Consider the following 13,288-nt stretch of genomic DNA (forward strand, 5'->3'; position numbering starts at 1 on the left):
AAAAAAAAGCAAAGAAAGATATGATTATAGCAAACATAACTCACCCCATGCCTTACTTTAAGAGCCAAAGCACTTTGCATTTCTCTCTTGTTCAAATCTCACCTCTAGGCGTCTCAGATGCATTTATCCTGCTGGTTGTCTCCCTTACACCGTTTCAACATACAAATATTTTTGGCTCAGCTTGGAGCACCACGATGAAAGTTGCCTGACGTGGCCCAGTAAGGACCATCTTTATCTTGTTTGTAACTTTGGCAGAGTTCTGTTGCTGGGAATGATATTTCCTCTGCTGAAGATCCCATCAAGATGTGTGAAAGAAATCAGGATGACCTGTGGAGTAAAGATAGCGGGGAAAATATTGCTTTGGTACTTTATTTTTGTTCTGGGGAGACTTGTTTCGTTTGTGTTGTCCTCTTGCTTGAGAGCAGGAGTTCAGAAATTGGCTAAGTGTTACTTGGTAAGTGAGCAGGTCTGTCAGCCTCATGTCGACCATGTTCTTTTAGCCAGCCTCATGAAAATCTGCTGAAACTTGGCCAACTTGTAAATACCAGGTAAAAAATAGCTCTGTTTTCTTGCACTCAGCAGCACATGTGGGCAGTGGTGAACTTCTCTGCAGCACCTGCACTCTGGCCAGAAGGGGCTGTGGTGGGCTGTCCTCCAGTTTTCCCCCTTCAAGTTCTCCTCTTCCTGCTGCTTCTCCTCCTGTAGCTTCAGATTAAGTAGTAGTAGTAGTAGAAGAGAAGTTTAAGATTTGTTGTCTTTACTATAATTTTTGAGAACGATTTTTTTTTTTTTTTAAATAAACCTGAGGATTTAAAGTCATCACCAACATAAATATTGCACTGGTATCTTATTTATGTTGACTGTCAATGTGAAAAGACAACACTGCTGCCAATTCAAGTGCAAAAGACATCACTGAATAGAAGAGATCTCATTCTTTTGTTTTTCATCACTAACAACCAAGTGCCATTTGCAGGATGGCTCCAGAACCTGCTGCTGTGTGCAGTTTGCAGGACAGCTGAATATTACAAGGGCTTCTAATTGGTTTGAAAAGTGTCACCAAAAATCTTCTCTCCTCTTTATTTCAGGTATGATTTTTTTACAGTTCTAGCTACGACACTGCTAAGACACAGAGGTGACAGTTCCAGCTTCCTGCCACGTCCCTTGAACTCGTGTTTCCACCAAGAGCAACTGCCCCTGGTGCTCAGTTGGGTGTAATCTCCCCACGCTGCAATTATCCCCAGCACAATAGGGATGAGAACAATCCTTGCCTGCTGTCACCTCCATGCCTGTCTGTGCCCGCCCTCACCGTAGGATTCCAAGCCTGGATGAGCCTCTACACAATTTGGTAGCACAAATAAACATAGATTCAGCCATTATTTACTAAAGATAACAGGGGCACAGCCACCTCACAGACATTTTAAATCCTCTTAATGTTTGCATTCATTTGGTTTTAATCCTTGGCGCCATAGAGTTCACGTAATGGGCGTGGATGTAAAAGATGGGGAGTTTTGGTCCTTTCAGCTGAATGGGAGAAATCCAGAAAACCAAGTTTACTGCTTGGTTTCCCAGCACTTCCCTGTTGTTGTACAATTCCAAGGCATGTATGTTCTCTCTTAAAGTAATGCTATGGTTTGTTTGCTGAGCAGTGTCCAATAACATGTCAATATGGAAAAAGCTCGAGGTGGAGGGGAGCCTTCTGCAGCTCATATATCTTCTTTCCATCTTTTGAATTTGAGAAATGGCAGGAAGGGAGCTGATGGTCGAATCAGAGGGATAAAAGGGAATTTTGCAGTCTGGTCCTTTCCTCACTGAATGGCTGTTGCTGTCAGCACTGTGAGTTTTCTGCTTCTTTCAGCTGATCCTGGAAGCTTTGAGGTCCTTTCTGAGTTGATTTACTTTCAGGTACCTCTGCTGAAAAGCAACAGTTTCTTCTTATTTTTAGCTTCTTAATTCCTTACAGAGAGCTTGTTGAAAGGAGGGATTACCTTTTATTTTTGGGTTAAAATAAGATTATGAAACAAAACTGACCTGGCATCTTGAATGAATGGATAACTGTGCAGTACGTGAAAGTGTGAAGATTCTCGAGCCCCAAGGAATTATTGCTGTTATGCTATTTCTTATATAGGGCTACATCCTGCCTTCCTCATTAATTGAACACAACTGCTAAAACATCCTTTACAATAAGCACTTCTTCATACCAGACATATTTCCTGGATCTATAAAACAGCTTTTAGAAAGAGAGAACTGTATTTAAGACATTAATATAGTTCCACAAAATGATGCTTGCTGACATATGGAGCACTTTTTGAATAATTCACTTCGAAATTAACACTATAATACCATTTACCTTTAAAGTCCTATTTACTGGAGCTGCAAAGAATTGTCCTCTGGAGATGAGGATATCGGCAAACACCAGACTTCCGGAGCTTCTTGGGTTTAATAGAAGCGGTCAGATGAGTTCACGCAAAGAAAACCAGCAAGCAGTGAAAGAGGTAAAAAATTAGAGAGGAAGAAAGCCAGCCTCTCCTCCACCATCAGGATGTGCATGTCTAGGTTGCTGGGTTTGGCTGCAAAGACCCTCTTGCAGGGATCCTGCCCCCAAACACGCGCTCCCGTGCGAGGGATCGCTCCCCCCGTGGCTGCGGTGGCGAGACCTGGTGGGGGACTGAGCCATAATCACTGAAGTGATCCGGGTCATGTTTAATCCTCAGAAAAACAGGGATTATTTCAAACGCAGATCAGTTTCACACTGTGATTCTCAGGGCCAGCCAAGCCCCGCTGCAGCTCGGGGGTGGCCATCAGGAGCCCCGGACCTGGCGTGGCCCAGCTGGCATCCACCACTCCCCCTCCACCAAAACTGCAGTGAGGAGCATCCCAACCTCCCCCATCGGGTCCAAGCAAATGTACTCAGTTAAAAGTTCTTCTTGACCTTTCTTTTTTCTCTTTCCATGCCTGGAGTTGATGGCGTGGTTTAGGCAGAAAGGGATAAAGAGGCTGCGGGAACTTCTCTGCCCCTTAAAATCAGTTTTAAATTTCACAGTCAAACACTCACAAAAATATGTGCTCATAACGTCATAGCTGCAATTTGATTTTCATGTAATTCGTTAATTACTTGCTCTTTAGGTGATTTTAGGGAGAAATAATGAGGGGGAAAAAAATGGGATCTTGGGAGTGCTTTTCTATTGATTTTAAAATGACCTTTAATAAGAGTTTCTCTGATTGACAGCAATTACTATGGATGGTGACTTTTGAGGTAGAGGGCTAAATGTTTTATTCATTCAACACCTGTTTAGCACTACTGGCAAAAATGTTTTTGGTAAGTCACATGATGTTGTTTGACTGAGATGACTCTGTCAGTGAGGATAGCCCAAGCTGCAGCTGATTTTTTTCTGCAATAAGAGTACAGAGCAGAAATGTATACACAGTGTTCCATTACAGTTCATACTGACATCATTTTTATTTCTCATTCTGGTTAACTGCAGTATTGCCAACCTCAAATATTCAAAATTGTGAGTCAGTTTATCAGAATATTGGGATTAACTTAACTTTGTATACGCGTGGATTTTGTTTTCTTTAGTGAACCCTAAGATATGAAAGGATAAGGTGGAAAAGTTACATGGAAGCATGCAGGTTGAGCTTTTTGCTTAGTCAGAAGATTGCAGGAACTGGGACCTTACCACTCCCTGCCACTGTCATCTGAGGCTGCTGATAATCTGGGAAAGCTGGCACCGCCGTCACGCTCAGCCTGGAATAACCTGTACAGAGTGCCTTGTAATTTCATTTAGATGAAATGTAAACCCATTTACTTGTGCTCCCTTTCAGGTATACCAGTCACAGCATACCTTGGCAAGGGCAAGAAATTGTCTGTTTCAGACCACTAATGGGCTTTTTTTTTTTTTTTTTAATTAAAAAAACCCTCTGTTTTCAGTGGGAATCACAATTTCCACATCCCTGTATGAGCGGAGAAATGAATAACAGCATCTAGATTTGCCTGAATTCCATATATCCCAGAGGTATCAAGTTTGATTCCCTCCCTTATTTACAATGATACAAGGAAAGCATTTCAATTCTCCAAATGCTCCCTCATGTGGCTTCTTAGTACTAATACTGAAACATTTATGTGTTCTCGGAGATTACAACTCTATGCCAGGAAATAGGCTGAGACAACATAAGAGGTATTTCATGTGACCTTTGACATTAGAAAATGATGGTTCCGGATCCTACATGTAAAATGCTTGGCTTTTATGTTGTTAAATGAGCTGGAACGCAGATCTATCTATGTGTTTGTGCCCCTGTGCTGGGGGAAGGGAAAAGCCTGAGCTTTGATCAGGTTTGCCCACTGGATTATCTCATCAGATATCATGGCAATAGATAAGGGATACAAATTCTGAAGATAGTGGGGACTACTCTGGTGTAATATCTGAAGAAGTGGAAGTCTGTGTGCACAATATCCAAAGAGAAGTGAATTTGCTTAATGCACAGCCTGGCTTCCACAACATTTGTGAGGAAATAAATACAGAAGTTGAACAGAAAAAAGGAGATAGAGGGAGGTAAGTGTGCTGTCGCTTTGAAACTGCAGCAAAGAGAAGGATGTCTTTCTCCTTTACCACAGTCTGGGAGATGCTCCTTTGAGCTCTGACACGTCCAGTTTGGTTACAATGCGGGAAGCCAGTGCTGAACCTTGGTGAGCAGGTGGTGAAGTGATTTGTGTAAGAAATACACTTGATTTCCATTAATCTTAATGGCCTAGTCATCTAATGACTTGGGTCAGCATGGCTTCTTTCCTGTCCTTTGGTGACAGCTCTCTGTCAGCTCCATTCCTGGCACTGTGTGACGAGCAGGGACTCCACCTGTGGGCAGCTTAACCTTTGGAAGTAGGAATGGATGGCACATGGGCTGGGCACTTCCCATTCCCACGGTGAACTGTCATGCTAATGAACAAGGATTGACTAAGGGCAGACAATCTTCTGTTATTTAAAAATCTCTGTAATAAGAAACTGTTTTTTCCCTCGAGGGGTATGGCAACGTATCTCATAAATTTAATCAGAGCATCAGTTGCCCAAGAGGACTCCAGGTTCAGCAAAAACTCCTCTCCCAGTCATTTACACTGAAAGGAGCAGGGAGGTGCAGGTGAGGCAGGAAGCCCAACTGTGTCAGGGAGAGAAGGGTTGGAGAAATTACGTTTCTGTCCATCTCCAGAGCTCTCACCTAACCCCAAAGCACTTGCATGGCATACAAAGGCATATATTTAGGAGTTTTGGTGTGTATTTTTGCCTGAGGTGAAGAAAAATAGGAGTGCTTTCAGGTCACTTCAGTAATCTGGGAACACTTGCTTTGCATCTTCCCTGCCTCTGAAGTCATCTTGGAAAAGGCAAGTTTCACCTTGAGGAAGTTGATTCTGGAGTTGCTGGCTCATTCACATGAAAAAAAACCAAACCAAACCAAACCAACCAACCAACTAAACAAACAAACAAGAAACCCACTAAAAATCAAAGAACTGCAAAGTTAATACTTAATATGTTTCATACGGGACAAAATATTTCTCCCAACAAGAGAATTTTCACTTGGATTTTGAGCTTTCTAAAGCCTCCACAATTAAAACTCTCTGACCCTGGAATGGTTTCTTTTGAATTTGGGTGAAAAAATCTGGCAAAAGCGAGAGTCATGGGAACAGAGCTCTGCAGTTTTCACCAGTGGAAGTTCTAACCAGGAATGTCACTCAGCCTCTCTCAGGAGGGTGAGGAAGCTGGCCATATGGTCTGTATCCAGATGCTGCCATTGAAAATGTTGCAGAAACACGCAGTGTTGAAACCTCCCCAGCAAAACGCTTTGCAGGATGATGCTGTGTCTGTAGGCACCTGGAAAAAATGTGTTCAACAACGCTCTCAACACTGTTTGGTATCACTGCTGGCTCTTTGGGAAAGCAAACCAATGCCAAAAGAAATGCAACTGTTTGGGGAAGAAAAAAAGGTTTGCACGTTGGAGATTTTACTTAGTAACAGATTTTTTTTCTTTCCCCCCCCCGTGTTATTTAAAATACTGTTCATCAAAATACTTTGGTTTTGATCAAAACAAGAAAATATCGCAGGATTGTTTCTTCAGTTTTCTGGCTTGTCCTTTGGGCAACTGAAGTTTTGTGCTCGTTGCTGAGGCAGGTATACAGCATATTTGGGGGAGTCTACAAACCAGGGAAGACTTCAGGAGCTATTGTTGAACATAGAGAACTGAGCCTTTCTGGAAGAAAAATGTATGACATTGTTACATCTTTTTTTGCAGGTATGTCCTTCTGGTTGTGACAAAACATTTTGCAGTATGTGGCACCTCAGGGTGTGGAGCCTGCCCTATATTATTGGGAATTGCAGGCAAAGACCTAGCAGATCATCCACTCCTAAAACCACGGTGCAAAACATTTCAGGATTCACCTCAGCTCACATGACACCTCTCTGTTTTGGAAGGTAAAATGTAAACAGGTCAATGATTAATATCTGGGAATTGGTTTGATTTTTAAAATTATTTATATTATTATACTATATTTATATTATATTATTATTTATATTCTTAATATTAAATAATTAATTATTAAATATAATTTATATAAAATATAAATATATTAATGAATAAATATATATTTATTAATGTTATGATATATAATACATAATCTAATATAAATATTATATATTTTATAAATAAATAAATGTATATAATAATTTATATAAAATAATAATTATTAAATAGTAATTAATAATATATCATTAATATCTGGAACTGGTTGATTTATTATGACAACTACTGCTCTTTTGTTGGTGAAAACACACTGATCCACGAGTGGTCCAGGGCAAAAGACAGCTGTTAGTCTGATAGACACTTCAGACACCTGCCAAGCAAAATGTGAGAGGAATGGAACTTCATTAAATACCAAAAAAAAATCAGTAAAACTCTTCCACGTGTGTTAATTAACAACGATTTCTAATTTAAGCCTAGTATTAGGTATAGCTTAATGGATATGCAACTGCATTATGTACTAAGTTCTTGTTCCTCCTCCTTTTTTGCCTATCCAAATATCCTACTTTCAGTAGTATTGTGAGATTTTGTTTTTATGTCAGTTTGAAACATAAAAATTAAATTAAATATAGCACCCAGTGTAGTTACCACCAAGCCAGGAGCATCAAGGCTCTTTCCTTGGGGCATTGTGTGATCACAGGAGGAGCCAAACCACACCACCTGGATTGCATGGACAGTTTGGTGCATAGACAGTCTAGTAGCGGTAGATGAGGGCTAAGAACCACATACCAAACACACTGGTGTAAATTTTAATTACTAAACAAAATGCAAAGGAAGTATTTGAAGTTTTCTTTGCAGATCAGCCAAGGCAATCTGCTTCACTTTTTTGTTTAATTGGTCTTACAAGCTAGCATAGCATCCCCATAAATTCACTGTGCTCCATGACCTGAATTCATAGTGCTTGCATGTGAAGTGTCTAGAAATTATATGATTCACTATTTTGTGTTTATTTGGGCATTGTTCACATCAGGTCCTTAAAGTGACGTGAAAATCTATTTACATTGCAAGAATATTAACAACAGGCAACATGAACTCTGACCATGGGAATTAAGAGGGCTCAGGGATTCCCAACAGAGACACCAAATACAATAGAAATTTTAATTACTAAAAAGGCATATGTAAGTCTCCATTTCTGTAATCTCACATCCAGTAATGTCAGCATGTGTATATGTGATTTAGACTACTTAGGCACCCATCCAAAAAAAAGCAAATACCACCAAATCTACCATTATTCAGTGACCTAGTCATGTTTTGCATGCCCCTTACACAGAGAACAAAACAATCTGATTTAAAAAAAAACCAAACAACAAACTAATTTAAATTATATTTATTGTCAATAATCCCAAACACCGTGCCTTCTAAGAAGATTTCACCTGAATGTTTATTCACAAAGAACCTCATTTCACCTCTTTAGCAAAGTAAAGGGGCTTCACCATAGCTAAATTCCTATTTATAGCTACCCAAAGACTTCTGGACCTGTGTAAAAGTAGGTTAAACGACAAGTAGGACCCGAAGGGCTGTGACTGATAAACACAGATGCCTTAATCTATGACGAACAGTCAGGCAGAGGTTCAATGCTGCCCTTCTTCCCACCCTCCTGCAGTGGTGTCTCATCTCTGCACATGGCAGCTACTCATGGTCTGGAGTTTGTGTCGAGGAAAACTTGCACCAAGTGTGGGTTTCTGTCACACACTGAACTGGAGACACTGGAGAGCAGCTGAGGCACCTCTGCAGAGATGCTCGAAGGACAACTGGAGACAGCAGCCACAGAAAGCACCCTGAGATAATTCATTCCCTCTTGCCATTCAGACCCCTGAGCATATTTTAGGGAATGTTTGTTGTGCAGACAAACAGGACCACATATACAGTACAGTGCTAGAAGTACAAGCCCAGACACGTGAAAAGGGTTTTTGTTACGTAAGGCCATTAAAATGGGCAGAAGGTAGGTGGCTGAAATCCTGTGTATAGAAGAACTCTAAAAAGCAGCAGCTTGTTACCTTTTGATTTTTCTTTTTTTTTTTTTTTTTTACCAGACTTGCTGGATGGTCATCACCAAAAAGCCAGTGCAATGCTTCATGATTTTCTCTAATATAATCAGAACAAAGCAAAAATACCTCAAATTAAACGTCTATGAAAAAAAGCCGGACTAATGCAATTAGAGACCATTCAAATATTGTAAAGGCTGAAGCCATCACGAGTCAGACAAAGAGCTTTTATTTACACTCTAGCTTTTGTGAAGTGTTGGGAGTGTGAAGCTAGTAGCAGTAAACCAGTCCAGGTTCAATTCAATTTAGCCCATTATTAATGGTTAGTTTTGAGTACCTGTGTAAAGGTCTCACTCGAAAGAATTCTCTCACCATGCTCAACTTCCACAATTAAAAGGAAGCTCCCGGCAGGATGCAGCATTCAGTTCTTCATCCTGATAAACGCTGCAGGTGTGAGCCAGCAGCACAGACCCGCCCCTCTCACCCACAGGGGTTTGTTGCCTCCTTCCCCCAGGAGAGTGCCCAGCTCGTACTTTTGCTCAAACTAGCAAGTTTAAGGAAAGAAGCACAAACAGAGATTCTTCCTACTAGGAAAGTAAATAAAACAGGGCTTGTGAAGCAGGGGAAGTGGAGCCTTGGTCAGAGCACCAGCTGGTGTAAATCACGGCTCGCTCCAGGATTCAGTGGAGTGCCCTGACAGCAACTCTTCAAATTCTGGGTTGGTTTTGGTGTTTGTTTTGTTTGTTTGTTTGTTTGTTTTTGTGGAGGAATATCAAACAAAGCTAAGATTACAATCTAGAGTTCTCAGCTCCTCCTTCCTCGCTGTAATCATTAGACAAGTTGCTCTTCTAAAGCTGAAGTGCTGAGGTGGGATCAATCCTGTACACGATACACACGCAGAACGGTGAAGAAGTATTTCGACTGGGGTGTATCAAGCTGAGTATTTATTGTTGTGTTTGGTTTAATTTCAAAACAAACGAAGGGCTGCAGGTTTGTTCTGAGCTGTGTCTGGTGAGTGACGCTCTGTGACTCCTGAGTCCCTGTCCAGGCTGCGGTGCAGTCGGGGTGTTCTGTCTTTCACTTGGCTACTGAGCTGCAAAAGTGGAACAATCAGAAACTGCTGGGTCTAAAGCTGCTGCAGTTCAGCTCACTTTTATGTTATCCATGGCCTTTATGATCTCCTTATGTGCACTTTATGTGTTTGCAGAGGAAAAGGCTTACTCTGAGTTAGAGGCCATTGTGTAAATCAGAAACATGTGGGTTTTATCGGACGCTATAGTATAGTACATGCAAATAAAAAATAAAAGCAGTGACATAGGCATTGCACTGGGGCTTTGAGCCCAGAGTTTCCTCTATTACTGTGATGGAAATCTGGAATAACTGGGAGCTACTTGGTACCTTTGAATATTTGATCTTATGCTGAACTGAAGGACAGAGGATAATTAAACACAAGAGAAACTGAATCCCTGGAACAGGTGAAGTAAAAAGCTGCTGAAATAGTAGTTTAAAGGTAAAATGTAATAGAAACAGGGAATAGAAAACCTATATTCCTTACCTAACTTGGGCAGAAATGCTGAGTGAGTTTCAAAAAAATGGTTATCTTTAATACTGGAGTTATTCTGCTGATTGGGTGGAGGGGAGGAAGGGGTGGGGAATGGATAAGAGGAGAGAAAGAGAGGTTTTTTTCGAGGTAAACCACTGCTGCAGACTGAGTTGGGCTCTTCAAAAGGGACATGCTATGCTAGAAAAAAATGTTGTTATGTAGATGATGCAGAGAGAAAAGATGCTGGAATCCCATCACTGCCTGTGAACACAGAAGGTGGTTGACTCTGTGGTCAGTTTAAAAGAGGATTTGAATCAAGAAGAAAACTAATGGGTTCTAAAGGAAAAAAAAAATTCAAATCAAATCCACACACACAAAAAAAAAATTCAAGAAGGAAGGAGGGAAAAAAGTGGCATGTTTGTAAGAACATCTTCTGACAAGGGTGAACTTGTGTTGCAAAAGTAAGTCCTGGATCCTCAAGAAAGTGAAGCAGACTGAAGTTCACTGCCAGCTTCTGATTATTACCACTTGGAACTGCAGCTGAAAGGGTAGCACAGAGATGAAAGAGTGTGTATTTTATGGCCAGTTTTCTGAGCTGCCTGCAATATGTATTTGTTGGATTTAATCAAAAAATAGCCAGTCTGGAAGAGATTTTTTTTTTTTTCTTTCAGACTCCTCTGAAGTTCATTCCTGAGACCCGTTAGTCTCCAAGACAGAAAGAAAGCAGGAGGGAGAAAGTGGCTAAGACAACTCTGAGGAAGAAGAAATCATGACTAAGAAGAAAAAAAAGGAGGATAATATTTTCAAGATGGAAAAGTTAACAGCTTTCAGTAAGACATTTTTTTTTTCCTTTTAAAACATTCTATTTTATTTCCAATTACCAAAAAAAAAAGAAGAAAAAGTTAGTGTAAGTCGGTGTGTGCAGATGTTGGTGTGTGTAGTGATGATAACAACATGCTCTGAAAAATTCTGCACTATATTTGTGGTTTCCACTCGCTCCAGTCACAGATCTGGAGCCCTACAGATCCTGGCCCCTGTCTTTAATCAGGGATTCACTTTCCAAATACAAGATAGATATGTTGTTCCTAATATTAGCTACAGAGATTAATATTATTTTTTCATCATCCTTCTCTTATAAAGTAATTTATTTTAAAGGAACGTTCTCATACCCAGGAGTATTTTGGAGAGCATCTTTCTAAGGCTTTCCAGAGCGTGAGTTAAGCAAGCTCCAGTTCACACCACACTTCATATATCTGCACTGATTGCATCTTTTATGTGCCACTCAATCTCTTCTATCTGGAAATATTTGTTTTGAAGCAGGATAAACAGAAACACATTAAAACTTGAGCATGGCTCTGCCCATGAATGTCTGTGTGGTTCATTGGGGAACTTCACCTGGAAGAATTCCCGGTGGGAAAATTGCTGGTGTTTTGTACAGAACATAATTTTGAATAACAGCTTATAAACACACGAGTTTATAAATATATATCTAAATAAATCTCTCCCACTGTGCAAAACACAAGCCACACAAGATAGTTAAGAAAAAAGTATTATCAAAATATCAGAAGGGTTTTTTTTCCTTTTTTTACATAAAGTATGTAGCAACATACTTTATCTTTTCCATAATGACACAAGTTTGGAGAGACAAACAAGCAAGTGACCCAAACAAAAACCTAAATATGTAATAATTCAAAATATAAATATGTGAAGAGTTTGTTGTTTGAGAGTTTTTTAGTCTGATTTTTTATTTATTATCTTCCCATTCTAGACCACAAATAGACAAGCTGCTATGTTTTGCATCAGAGAAATTGTGATAGGGCCAAATTCTGAAATGTATACGGATAATTTAAGGTACAATAAACTCTGTTACATTCTCTGTTGAGTTCATCAGAAGTCCAAAGTAATTCACCAGTATTGTGACTTTAGTTCAAACCCTTTCATTTATACAGGAAATATTGACTTTTTAAGTTATGCTTTACATTCTATTTAATTTTATCCTTTTAAAATATGAACGACTATTTCAATATGAAAGGTTTATTTATTTTGCTGGATGGGTTAGAAATTATGGTTAGCTAGTATGTTGGCTCATTTTACATCATCCAGATTGCAGAATTCAAGCCCAGGTGTGTGAAGTAGACATCTTTTTCTGTTCTAGAAACTGTAAATTAAAAAATACCTTATCAGTGGCTTTCATTTCAAAGAACTATTTTATTTTGTTCATAACATGTTTTATACATATCTTGTTTGATATGCATGTTTCACATCTCTCAAAGAGAGGTTTATTAACTTCTCTTTTAAAATAGTTTGGATTTTCAAGTGATTCCTTCCATTAAAGTGAGTGGATCTCTGCTAAGTGTGTTAGTATCAGTACATCAAAATCGTTACACTCTACCTTCAAAAAAATGAAGCTTCTAATCAGCATTAGGATTTATTTTCTTTTAGTGCAGTTCACGGTATTTAATGTCTCCAGCAGCAGGTTTCCCTAAGCCTTGTCACCTGAAGGTTTTGTCCCTTTCTTAAACCTGCCAAAATCACCAGGTAGAGAGGGGTGTGTTGCTCTACAAACAGTTGCAGTGATAACCAGAACTGCATCAAGCTAAAGATTCATAATAAAGTCAGATCAGGATCTTGAGGGCTGATGGGACTGGGAATGTCACTTGACCACAGGTGCCAGATCAGGCCGCGAAAGCATCACCGAGCAAAAACTTTTAAATAAAAGCAAATTAAATCTACCTCACCTCTGGCACGACTTGTGTGTGTTAGTAGCAGCCGTAGAGCATGCCTGCTATCATCCATCAGCACCATGATTAATCAGAAAATCCTTGGAAAAAACATCAGACAAAGAGCAAAAACACCGTACCAAGAATGTTTCTCTAGTGCAGAAATGTGCTGCCGAACACCACAATCTGTTTCAGTTTTGGCTCGAGAAAAAAATGCTTCTTGAGAGTTTGCGTCTGCAGAACAAATAAAAAAAGTATTTTATGGCTGTTTTTATAATAGTCTTTTCAATGCCTTTCCTTTGCAGTTTAATAATATATTTGCAGGTCTCCATATATTCCAGCTGCTGTGCAAAGATTTCCAGTGATACGTGGTTTGTGGGAGCGGGAAATTCCTGGTTGGATTTCTGGTTTCCCTTGACTCTTAAAAGAGAAGGGAAGCCTGAAAACTTTTCAGAAAGGATATTTTTAAAGGTGTATTC

This window comes from Myiozetetes cayanensis, unplaced genomic scaffold, assembly GCF_022539395.1.
Source record: "Myiozetetes cayanensis isolate MyiCay16 unplaced genomic scaffold, myiCay2020 scf6-25, whole genome shotgun sequence".
Classification (NCBI taxonomy): Eukaryota; Metazoa; Chordata; class Aves; order Passeriformes; family Tyrannidae; genus Myiozetetes; species Myiozetetes cayanensis.